General features: G+C 39.6%; 1 protein-coding gene across 7 annotated transcripts in view; it reads right to left on the bottom strand.

Annotated features, from left to right (window-relative positions):
- TRPS1 (transcriptional repressor GATA binding 1) overlaps positions 1 to 11538 on the bottom strand; it is a 264861-nt gene extending 253323 nt beyond the window's left edge. For 3 of the 7 annotated variants that reach the window (XM_061123577.1, XM_061123582.1, XM_061123583.1), the window contains exon 1: positions 11080 to 11538. The gene's annotated coding sequence lies outside the window, so the exon portion shown is untranslated. Of the gene's footprint in view, positions 1 to 9516; positions 9832 to 9900; positions 9921 to 10420; positions 10515 to 11079 lie in introns of those variants that run through there. The other 4 variants (XM_061123578.1, XM_061123584.1, XM_061123579.1 and 1 more) reach the window with 3 other exon arrangements.
- Positions 11539 to 12690: the final 1152 nt, after the last annotated feature.

The raw sequence follows: 12690 nt of genomic DNA, 5'->3' as shown, positions 1-12690 counted from the left end.
AGATCTCAAAGGGCTGAAAGCATGATGCTTGGCATTCTATTTCTTGCAAATCTAAAGCATATTGATGGTGAGCATAATTTAAGTACTCTCTTCCCTGAATCAAGATACATTCATTTCAAGCATCATCCATGATCAAACGATCAAATTCATATTTATAAACTTGGAATACAGAGTTGGGTGGAAGCACTGAGTAACTAAAATTGCCTTATTTTTTTTGCCAGAAATATGTAACTGTTGGTGCTTACAATTGTTGAAAAATTACACCAAAACTTTATTTAATTTCATTGGATGTATTTCCTCATAGAAATGGAATGGCAAAGGCCTGCTCAAGAGCAAACAAGAAAATCAAATTATTAGTTTACAGTATATAAGCTTCTCTTTTTTATGCAGCTCCCTCCCCAAAATATAAATATTATAAAGAATGGAAGCAAAAACCCTAGAATTGGCTCATTTTTTCACTGAAAGGAGAAATCTTTATTCCTCCAAAACCTGAAATATTTGATCCCAAAGAGGAAAAAAACAAACAACAACAACAACAAAAAAAAAATAGTAATAAACCACAGCAGAAAAATTCAGAGGAAGCATGCTTGCTCTCAGCATAATTTTCTTCAGCAACCTGAGATGAACAACATCACGCTGCCCGTGATCTCTGCTTACTCCTCTGAAAACCATCCAGAGGATTTTCAAAAAGGAAAAATTTCTAGTTCTGCTTTCAAATGCCAAATTAACTTACTGGGCCTCCACTCCTGAAGGGAAGCAGCACAGTAGCACAACAGAAGCTAGAGGATGCTTTATGTCAGGAAAGCCCGAACTGATGAGTGGGACCCCAGTGGGCTTGATCTAACTTTCCCAAGTACCACAGGCAACGAGGTCAGAGTTTTCCATGTCAAAAACATATAAATAAGTAAAGCCATACACAGCAACAGTTCCTTATGTTATAATGGTCTTGTGCAGTATCCAAGTCCCCCTTCTGTTCAGATATACATACTTACAAATCGTTCTAAATAGGAACCGAAAATGGGAAAAACAAAAAGAAGGGACATCTGCTTACACCAGTATCTACCACTCTGCTTTCCATTTCTAATCATCGTTGGTCTCACTTCTTAATTTTTACCACTGCCAGTGGAATTATTCAGGGAGTGAGACGAGCATGTACCCACCTAAGTAAACGTTAATGATGATATACTGAACTATGCTACAGGAGTAACAAGTACAGGACAGGTGTGTCGGGGTGTACACAAATATGTGGAACGGTAAAGAGTTAAATGCCTGACAAAGTGAACATGCAAGATCATGCACAAACATTTACACATAAAATGTGTACTTTATGCTTTTTACTACTGACTTGAAATCTTGAGTGACAGCTTTCTTACTTAAAGCTTATCAAAGTACAAAGAAAAAGTAAAATGTAAATAATGAGGGCACTCTTTCAACAACATAAATTGTCTTTAAGAACGGGACATTTCAAAGTAGAATAAACACTGATGGGACAGAGAGTAAAATAAACAGTTTATTGTAATTGAGGTTTAGATGACATCAAGTTTCTTAATTTACTACATCTTGCATCCAATGAATGTAAAGCAAATTCGTTCTAAACGCAAAAGAGAAACATCTCCTTACTATCTGCTTATAAATTACAGAAAATGAGGTTTCATATTAACCCATAATTACTTAAATGTGTAATTGCTTACACTGGCCACTTATACCTAAAGTTAGCTTCTAAAACGTACCTAAGTTTGCAAAACTGAGGAGTCAAATTTGCAATAATCTTTTTTAAAAAATACACTGTACTTCCAATAGTAAGTTAAAAACAGTATGAGACATAATCATTTGTGTTTTTCAATTTATAATTTAATTAACATAAAATGTAGCAGCTAAATATATAAAAATACACAATTTTAAACAGTCTCAAGGGTATATCTATAAACAACTGGTAAATAACTATTAATCGTTCAATAATCAGACTTAAATGTATAGAGAACATTTAATAACATAAGCCCTGATTAGAAGTTATATATATATGTGTGTGTGTATATAAATATCACCAGTCTTAATTTCCATCAGTTGAATGGTATTTTAAAAAATTAAAACGACCTAGATTCTCTTCTCAAAAATATTTCATGGTGTCAAAGTAAAGCAGAAACAAATGCCAAAATCTCTTTTAGGAATGTTTGTATGTTCGGAAATTCTTAGTATTATAATATTGAGAGATAAAACAGGCTGACATGTTTATTTCTACATCTTTAATAGCTAAGGATATGTGAATACTGACATGACAAAGAAGTCACATGTAGAAGTTCGTTTTAATTTGTCTTGCCAATCTTACCCCCAGTTCAAAACCAAAATCTTAATTAAATAAACCCTCAAATAGGTGTTGGGATGCATTAGGTAATTAAAGTGGATATTACAAAGACTAAAGTCATTTCAAAAAATATGTAATATGTTAAAATTCCATTCGGTGCCTGTAATGCAAAAACATTCTATACGAGTGAGAATATAGCTATGTGCATGTGCGTGTGCATGTATGCTCGCACGAAGTGAATGTGAAGTCACAAAATCATACCCTGAACTTGTGCAAAGCTTACAGAAAAAAAAAAGCTGAAGTAGATTAGTAATGCTTGGTCCCTTTGCACATGAAGTGTATCATGTAATAGAGAAATTAGATTCCACAAACTAACTTCTGCCGTCTATATTTACACTATTTATAGATGTATCTGATCTCAGATATAATACATGCTTCTATACAGAGAAACAGAACTAGAGATTCACAAGATTGACTGAAAGCCATACTGTAGAATCTACTCAAGAAACACACATTATAGTAAAAGTGTTTGCTGGTTTGTAATTTTCATAAATTCTGTCCAAATTCAAGTGAAAAAAACTCTGAAATAAAAATTTTTTTTCATTTCTTTTTTTCTACAGCAAAAATATACTCAATGTCTAAATAGCATTTGTGGTGTATCTATGATCCTATACTGATAATACTCAATTTAATAATAAAATATTAATGCTTTTTTTAAAGCTCAGGACACAAACATGTAATACAAATGTTTATTATTCTTTATAATTCTACACTACTCACTATCATGAATACAAATAATTAACAGATAAAGCAATTATAAATGCAAATAGGAGAATCATGCTTCTATCAAATAAAAGGGAAAAAAAATCAGAAAATAAAGTATGGACCCTTGTGTATTTCCCTCTAATACTATTACAGAAGCCTTAAATAGCTGATGGTCTGAGTCATTTATTTATTTGCATTAAATAAAGTGAATATATAAGTCAACTTCTGACTTACTTAAAAGTATTTAGAACATTTTACAGAACTTATTTTGACTGTGTCCCATTACCTAGATACCGAAGTTGTTGTATTGTGTTGCTTGATGAAATAGGACATACAGCAACCCTCAAAACCAGTATTACAAGCCTGGCAAATAGCATCACATTTGGGTGACGCACGGAATCCATCACCCTAGGGAAAAACGCATTGGATCATAGTACGAAGTCTTTACATGTTCCATATTATTTCTACATAACGTTTTAAGATGACAGAATTGTAAACTATAAAGTGCTATTCCATAAAAAGATATATTCAGGAACAGCACTGTCACTTAACTGCTCCTCTCAACAGAAATTTGGGACTTAAAAAAAAAAAAAATTATCTGCAGAACTATTTCTTCAAATACACCGAAAGATGGCATTTTTGTATAAGGGTTTTTTTTTTGTCATTTCTTAAATTCCTAAGTAAATTCAGTGTAGGTATAAGTACTGTGATCATGATGGCTTTATTATGTTTAAACTCCACTCAATTTCAAACTTCGAGACTTTATAAAGTAGGTCATGCCTTAAAAGATTCATGGTTTCAAGTGTAGAGTTAATTGTTTAGCAAAGTGGACTCCACCATCAAGGTGTATCTTAGTATTACCCATGCACATATACTACATACACAAAACATACCTGCAAGAGCATCCGCACGGATCAGCAGTAATTGAAACTTACCCTGATACTCCAAGCATTTTCAAGTATTCATAGTGCTAGATTTCCTCTCACATTACAGACATACTGCTGCTAATAACCAAAGTATTACACAAATTAAAATATGTTACCTTTGTTCAAACAATACTGCAGTTCATTATATAACAGAAAGTGGCATCCTTAATCGCTCAGGAACCAAGATAGTGGTGGATTCTTGGAGAAGTGGTGCGGAATGGTTTGAGGCAAAACCGAAACATATTGTTTAAGTAAAGCTTAAGGGGAGGGGATCATATGCGCAATTGATGTATTTTTTTTTTTTTTTTTGGTATCATCTTCCACAAAGCCTCTCCAACCCCTCCCCACCACTCAACAGTAAACAAAACTACTGATATTAAAGGACTGCAGCACTAAATACCTCCCTTTGCCTTTTTTTCCCTTCTTGCAAAACTTTATTACTGTTACCTCAGTTTTGCAGTAATAAACCAATATTCAATCAACAAAACCGTAATGACAGATATATATTTGAAAACTCTGTAAAAAAATAAAACAAATCAAGATTCATGTTAAGATACTTCTGCTCTGCTGATGTGAACAAGTTATAGTTTAAGTTCCTACGGTTTTTCCTGACACATCCTTATGGTAAGGAGTGGTTAGCAGAGACAGAATGTTTCTGATCTGAACTGAAGTCTATAGTTATAAGAAAAACTGAGAAAAACGTTAAGGTAAATCAAAACCGTCAAATTTTCATGCAGGGAACTCTTTTCACTTCCCTGAATATACGGGATGCTTTTAATGGTAATTACAAATGCCTTAAAAGACATTTTAAGGTATCTGCGAGATAGCTAATTTTCAGTATGCATTATTTCTGAAACACACTCTGTGTAAAAAGGGGAAAATAGAACCTCAGCACAAATTTAGGGTTAAAAGCAAAATCCAAGACAAGTAACTATAAGATTTAAACCAACACAAGTAACGATTACGATTTGAACCTTACGAACAATCCCTATCAGAAATTTTGATACTTCTGGCCCCCCAAATAGGGCAGAGGGCCTCATTTCTGGGTGCAGTGTCTCTCCAAGGAAGGAAAAACTGGTACAAATCTTTTTGCCCTCTGAAAAGATTCTCCTACTTGCTAGCTTCTGAAGTTGCCCTGATGTCAACCAACACCACCAATATATCTCTAAACTGGAGAAAGTTCTATTTGCCTGTACAAACCAAGAAGAGAGAAAATGACTATTTTATAAGAAAAAAAAAAGAAAAGAAACTAAAAACACTGTGTGATAACAGGGTTAAAAATTATCCCCTAAAATTGTGAGAAAAAAAAGAGCCGCCCACACAAACTGACCCTTAAAATTAACGCTTTCAATCTAAAAATATATTTTTGTAAAGTTTCATCTATTTTCCTTCCACTGCACATAAAAATGATTAATGTCAGAATGAAACTTCCACATTTCAAACTCTTGCTAACAGGTGTAGCATTCTTTACATAAACATATTCATTGACCTGTCGCCATTGATAATCTTAATTAATTCATCGCAAATGAAACAAAAACAAATGTTTTACTCCCCCCCCCCCATAAGAAATAACGCAATACAAATACCCACTCTCCCCCAAACCCAAAAACTGTTTAAGTTACGGTAACCTGAAATGCACCATCCATCACAGAGAGCAATTGGAGAAATCCAACAGGGCTCAGCAGGAAAGATTTTTAATAACAGATTGAAAAACAGAATAAAAATAACTGCATCAACAGAGCCTTTCTTCCTCAGGCCACAAGCCCGTTCTTACTTGAACTTTTTTTTTTTTTTAAATGGCATTTTGGCCACTAAAACCAATCCAGAACATTATTAAAAGTTAAAAGCTACCAATTACTTCTGTCTGTTCTTTTAAAGCAAAGTTTGGCATTACGTCAGTTGGTTTAAAGAAAACAAGAAAGAGAGAGAGAAAGAGTAGGAGAGAAAGTTTCCTGCTTGTATAAACTAAACCACCAGGGAAGGTGTCTAGCCACTTGTAAAGTATTTACTGCAGGTTTTTAAAGAGCTAGAAACATTTTAAAAATTAAAAGTTTTTCTTTCTCATTTTTAATGAAATGTACTTAGCAACGGAAAGCGTTATCTTTCATGTCTTTCTTTGGGGTATTTCGATGCTACTTGCATTTCAATCATAGCTTTGAGTCAGAAAATGATTTCCACTGATGCTTCAAATGTGAAGGACATAGATAATTTTATCTTCATTTTTGCTACCTGGATTTGTGCTCTTAGGGAAAAGAAAAAAAAAGTTTAACGATAAAAAGTAGACATTGCTCCAATAACAGCTACTGCAGCTGCAGTGACCATCTAGGCTTATTCATCTAACTAACTCTTAACAATTCAAATCATTTTCATCCACAGATCCTTTTGCAAATTCAGCAAAGGGGTTTCCTTAAATCCAATGCTCTCTTTCTAACCTAAACCAAGTTCTACATTATTATACCCATCAGAGAACCAAATCAAAGGCCAACGAATTCGGTTTTCAGGAACCTGAGAACCATTGAGTGATGGGACAACTCTAAAGGTGACCATAATAGCAAAATTAAAGGCATTATTTATAAAGGTCATATGTAAGTGATAGAATATCCTATACAAATAAACGGCCTAAAACCTACTAACACCGGAGGATAAATTTTTAAAAGGGCTATTCCCTCTGCAAAACTCTTTGCTACTGTACAGTATATAAAACACCACTTGGTATTTTAAAATATTTCCTTTAACCTATTGGTTAAAGTTTTTAGGAGATAAATAATTTTGATAAATATAAAAAAAGTCTCCTCGATTTTTTCAACGTAAAAATTGCAAAGTGCATTAGTATTCTCTATCTGTGATGAGAGAATCAGACTAAATTTCTACTTGATAAAGGCTGTAAGAATTTCTTCTTATTTTATCTAAGGGGGACCTTCCAGTTCCATAAATCATAACTAGACTAGTAACAAAGAATTCACTTCTTTGTCTATGGTGGGATCAAAAGATGAACACAGTTATCATGTAGATAGACAAAGTAAAACCAAGTCTAGACATGCCGTCATTAATTTCCCTAAATTTCAATCAGCAATAAATAAGGAAGCTAAATGAGTAAACAAGACTCAGAATTAGTTATCAAGGCTGTTAGTACTGAAAACCAGCAAAAGAGGGGAAGAGAAAGAAACCTCTGTTACCTGGAAGCTTGACCAAGGATGAACAACAGAAAAGCAAGTCCATAAAACTTGCCTGTTTTTATCAAATTGATTGTAACTTGTGAGCTGCAATATTTGGGACAGGACTGTCTGAGTTTACAGTTTTCTGTGCCTGCCAAAAACAGATGCAAACTACCACACTGACTGTCCTGAGGAAACTAAATTAAGCAAAGGCAAATACCAAGTGGAAAGTTGTCAGCCTGTTGAATGAATAGCTGCATTTTACACACAGAGACTATCTTAATGAGAATATGTTTTAATGTGTACCAGTCATTTTCAGTGCATCACTTATTACAAAAATAATCATTTTCCCTTTAAATCAATTATAAACACCTGCCTCTAAGTTTCTTAAAGTCTGGTACACACAATAGCATAGTACTGTTATATTATTGTTATCAAAGGGATACTGAAGGGGAAAAAGTCTTACACATATGTATTATAAGAAACATTCAAAGGGTGGTTATCTATATCTGTGTTAATTTCAAATTCAAAGTAAAGTTTCAGCTCAAAAACAATCTGCTGCAAGCCCTCTGAAAACTTTCAGTAATGTTTATTTACTTCAAAAAAGAAGGTAAGACAAGAGTTTATTAAAACTTACCACCCTGTGGTATTTAACACAAATGTACAGATCATAAATTGTAAATTATATTTCTTCTGCATTTCTTCTCCCTGGCTCACTCTCTCCACAAGACACACACACACACACACACCAAAAATAATAATAACAATAATAGAAACATCACTGAAATACTAGAATCTTAAAAAGCAGCTTTTCCACAGATGCATTCACTTCCCTGCTTTGAAGGTTTTCCTTATGAATGAAGATTTCCTTGTGTGTAGCGAGACCTACCCTGTGGAAATGAGAGTAAACTCAGGAGTGATACGTGACTTAAAAGAAAAGTAAAAATAATACTGAAAATACGGTAGGGCCATGTGTAACTCACTTATGACTAGCACTCTCATATGGATTCTAACCTATTTTTAAGCAAGTATGAAGAAGATGTTATAAAACCCTTTAAAATCTTACTCTTCAAAACACTGAGCTCTAAAATCAAGCCAGACTTCCCAGCCACGATGACACTCTTCTTCTTTTAATGTTACCTTTAAGAGACAAAGGACCAAATCTAAAAAGCAGCAAAGACCCTCGCAGTGTCTAAAATTCAAAAGAGTGACTAACTTTTTTGTGAGGAACTTGCTATGTTTCACCGTTTATTGGGAGAGTGTCCGACTTCGTTACTACGTGTGGAAAAGCATTCTGCACACACATATCCTAACATATAACAGATAGATCAGGAAGCCATAAACATCAGCTTGCCGATGGTAAGGAATACTTTGCCAAGAGAGTATTAATAAAGACCAGGAATGCCTCACGTTTAGAGAAATCAAGTCTGAGTGTTGGCACTAAAACTCTCTTTCCCCTTCAGGAGTTTTATTTTCACATTACTAATATCCAGAAATCGTCATCAAACTTTAGCACGCTGGTGGCCCGGTATACAACTGGATCTAGAGATGTTTCCATTCAAGGGTATAGCTTTAAAAGGAAGTTATGAAATCTAAGGACAGAGAAGCTCTAAGGCCCATATGTTTGACTTGTTAAGATTAAGCACGTCATTAATAAACTTTCACTTAAAGGTAAAAAAAAAGTCCTCCAAATGTTGGTATCATTTCCAGACTGTCCTGTCAGCATCACAACTTACAGGAAACGCTTCATCTTCCCATACAAACCCTGTATTTATTCACAACCCTGGCATACTAAGGGAAAGAAAAAAAGCCCACACCGTTTTAGAGCTAGTTAGCTTTTATACATTAACCGGTGGAATATCTGAGAAAGCGGTCTAAGCAAATGAGGAGCATGTCAGAAACTTGACAACAGTGAGCTCAGGAACTTTCATTCTCATTTTGTCCACGTCAAGAACTGGCCGCCGGCATGACTTTTTCTTCGCTGCCCCTTGCATTTTTAACTCTGGCAGGCTTTTCTAAATGATCAACTTTTCCTAAAACCAGCAGGAAAAGTAACATGATGCCAGCCAAGATCCATAGGTTTTAACCTAAGAGCTGGAAAACTCGAAAAAGTGGTTGGAAGCTTCCTAGTTTATTTTTCCTTTGGACAATCACATTTTCAGCCAACGACCAGGCCTAGAGTAAGCATTTTGGGGTAATTCTGTCTTGGGCCCTATCTGTATTTTCCTTTTGTACTTTGTCGCTCTCAGCCCCTTTCCCGTTCACCTGGTGAGTTTACGAAAAGTTCAATGAATCTCCAAAAGTTCAATGAATCGGCCTAACTGGTCTGCGATTTGAACGTCTCCGCTAAGCATCTCACTTCACTTACCTCACTTAAAACTCTAGCCGTGATTTTCCAAAATAGGATAAGGATGAATACGCTCCTATAATTTTGATATATCATTAAGCTCCATCGCTCTCACTCAAAAAAATTTCAAAGTCTCAATTCTGAGGCCTAAAAAGATATGAGGAAGTAAAGCGAGACCTAACATCTAATATTACGTCCAGGATTTCCCTCTGAAACCCACCAGTCCCTCTAGCCCTCTAACTTAAATTGCTTTAGAGTCTTAGGGCCATAAAACAGTCACTGACTTCCCTGGGGAAAAGGGGGAAACACCACCAGCTCACACAGGTACTAACAAAAAAAAAAAAAAAAGCTTTCCCAGCCACAAAAACAGCTTTGCACTTCAAAAGGCTCCCACCGCCGCCTCACCCTCAAATTATTCATGGGGTCCCATAATCCTGGAGTTATTTGAAGGGACAGCGGTGTTTGCCTTGGCCTTTCAAAGATGGGTCTCTCTAGAACCCAAACAGGAACTGAACAGAAGGCGAAGCGCCCGGCTGCCTGGATGTCCCACCGCTGTCAGGCATTTCATCACCGGCCAGTGTCCGCTGACCCGCGACCCAGGGCGCATCATCCGCACCGCAGAGGAAGTCTGCCCCTTCCTCGGCCCCTACGGAAGCGCCCGGCGGCGAGGCCTGCCACATGGCCCGGACAGGGCACAGACCCCTCGGCCCGGCTGCCCTGAGCCGCGCAGGGGCGGGGGCGCCGAGGGATGCGACGCCCTCCACCTCCAGCCCAGCTGGGCCTTTAAGGGAAAAAAAAGTTTGAAGCCTGGCTTTGCAAACTCTTCAAAGCCAGCGCCAGTCCTGGGCTGTTTTCCCACTTCGGGGGACCACACGAAGGCCCCTCTCCGAGACCCTCCCGACCCTCCCGAGTTCTCCCAACTTACTACTCTGCATGCCGGTGCCTAACCTGCTCCCCGCTTGTCAGGAGCCCCAGAAAACTTGCGGTGGCGGCGGCCCCTCGGGTCCAACCACCCCCAGCTCCTCCGCTGCGCCCGGTAGGAGAGAATTAAAATCAGCCAGAGACAGCGAGGGGGGAGTGGGGCTGCGAGGGGGAGGGGGCACCGGCCTGAAACTTCTTTTTTTGGCAAATGGGGATTTGTTTTTCCTCCTCCCCGGCGGCTGAACTTGACCCTCCTGACTCCAAGAGCTACTGCAGTTTGAAGTCTGTCGTTTCTAAGACTCAGATGCCTCAGACCCACCAAAAGGGGGGGGGGGGGGGGTGGAGAGCAGAAGGGAAGAAAGAAAGAAAGAAAGAAATCACACGCGCAAAAAAGGAAGAAAGAAAATGCATGTGAAACCCGAGAAGCCTGCTCTTGGCTTTCTGCACACTCTCCCTCTGCTCTTTTTTTTTTTTTTTTTTTTCCAAAGAAAGTCACTTTTAATTCCCAGGGCTCCCCGCTCGCGATCGCCCACGTTTTGCGCACACACGCGCGGGCGCAGCACTCGCGTCGCGGCTCCGCGGGCCCGGCAGAGGGGCTCCAGCGCCCCCCCGAGCCCCCCGCGGCCCCCGGCCCCGCGGCCCGCCCGGGCCTCCCCTCCTTACCTGTTGATTAATCGTCAAGAACACCCTCGGCAGCCCGAAAGATGGTGGCGCGGCGGCCAGAGCCATGAACCGTCTTCGTTGTTTGCAGAGTTGATCTTGGATTATTGGAGGGGGGGGGAGAAAAGGTCTTTCCTGCCTCCCCCCCTTTCCCTTCCCTCCCCCCCCCTTATAAAAAAAAGAGAGAGAGAGAGAAAGAGAAAGGAAATAGAGCAAGGATGTGCCCGGTGCCGGGTGGGAGAGGGGAGGGGGGGGTGTTGTTTTTTGTTTAAAAAAAAAAAAAAAATAGGCGAGAGAGCGATGGAGAGGACGCGAGGTCTGGAGACAGGAGCAGCACCAAAAAAGAGGACGCTTGAGATTGCAGTGAGATCGGGTCTTTATCAGAAATGTTATCGCTTGTCAGGACCTCAGTCTCCGCGCATTACGTCAGTTTCAAGACACCAACACTATTAATATCAAAGGAGCCTTCGCGGAGGAAAGCGCCACCCCAGACCAAGCTCCCTTAAAGAGACAGCGCGCGTCCCCGCGCCGCCGCCGCCGCCGCCGCCGCCGCCCCGCCCGGCTCCGAGCACCCGCCGCCGCCGCCGCCGCCCGCCCGCCCGGACCGGCCCCGGCCGCGACCAGCCGGCTGCGCGAGAACTTCGCCCGAGTCGGAGCGCGGCGAATGAGAGCTGCGCGGTGCAGGGACCCGGCTACCTTCCCGCCCCGCCTCTCCCCCCTCCTCCTCCCCCACCCCCCGGGTGGGAACGTGCGGGCTGGAAAAGGAGGAAAAATCCGCAAGCTTTAGGGATAATGTGATAAAGACAAGGACCTACCTTGGGGAGTGGCGGGGGTGGGGGGGCGGGTGGGGGCCGGTGCAGGGCAGCCCAACCGATGGTCCCCAAACACTCGAAGATGCTCTCCTGAACAATCAAAAGAACTCTAAAAGTGTTTACCTTTTCGGTTGCTACTTTCCCTTCTCGCTCCCAATTAAACAGCGGAGGATCGCGCGTGTGTGTGTGGCCCCTCCCCCGCCCTTTCCCTAGGACGTGCCAGTCTTAGGACACCTAGCCGGTGCTCAGGGTTTCCCTTGCATATGATGGCCAGAGGGCTTGGAGGGGAACAACTTGAACTCTATCCTGAGTTGGAGAAGTGCGGACTGAGGTTGCTATGGTTTTCTGAGCCGGAGAGAAGCTAGCAAGCTCAATGGGTGCTTAAAGGGGGTACGACAAAATAGATAAAATGGGGACATTATTCAAATGCAGCAAGATTAATACCTGCTGCTCTTTGGGGTTTTAGTAGCAGATAAGGGATTCCGAATTAAGCATGACATTCTTTTTACCAATTCACATCTTCAGATACTCTCATTGTTAAATAAAATTCTCTCAACATGAAGTTACTGAATCGAGAGAGGGTTTTTTTTTTTTTTTCTTCTTTTTTTCTTTTCTTGAACTTCTAAAGATCAACAATGCATAAAAGAAGACCAAGACAGGATTTGAAGTATAGTAGGTGCTAAAAACTAAATAAACATTTCTTAGCCGTTTGGACTTCATTTTCTTCAGTGGGGTGACTTTGGCGTGTTTTTCCTCTAGTGAAAGTCAGTTTAAGCTAATTTTGTGCTACAAGAAAAAACAT

The sequence above is a fragment of the Dama dama genome, chromosome 21, assembly GCF_033118175.1.
Source record: "Dama dama isolate Ldn47 chromosome 21, ASM3311817v1, whole genome shotgun sequence".
Lineage (NCBI taxonomy): Eukaryota > Metazoa > Chordata > Mammalia > Artiodactyla > Cervidae > Dama > Dama dama.
The sequence above is the reverse complement of the archived record's forward strand: the minus strand, read 5'-3'. Positions and strand labels throughout refer to the sequence as shown.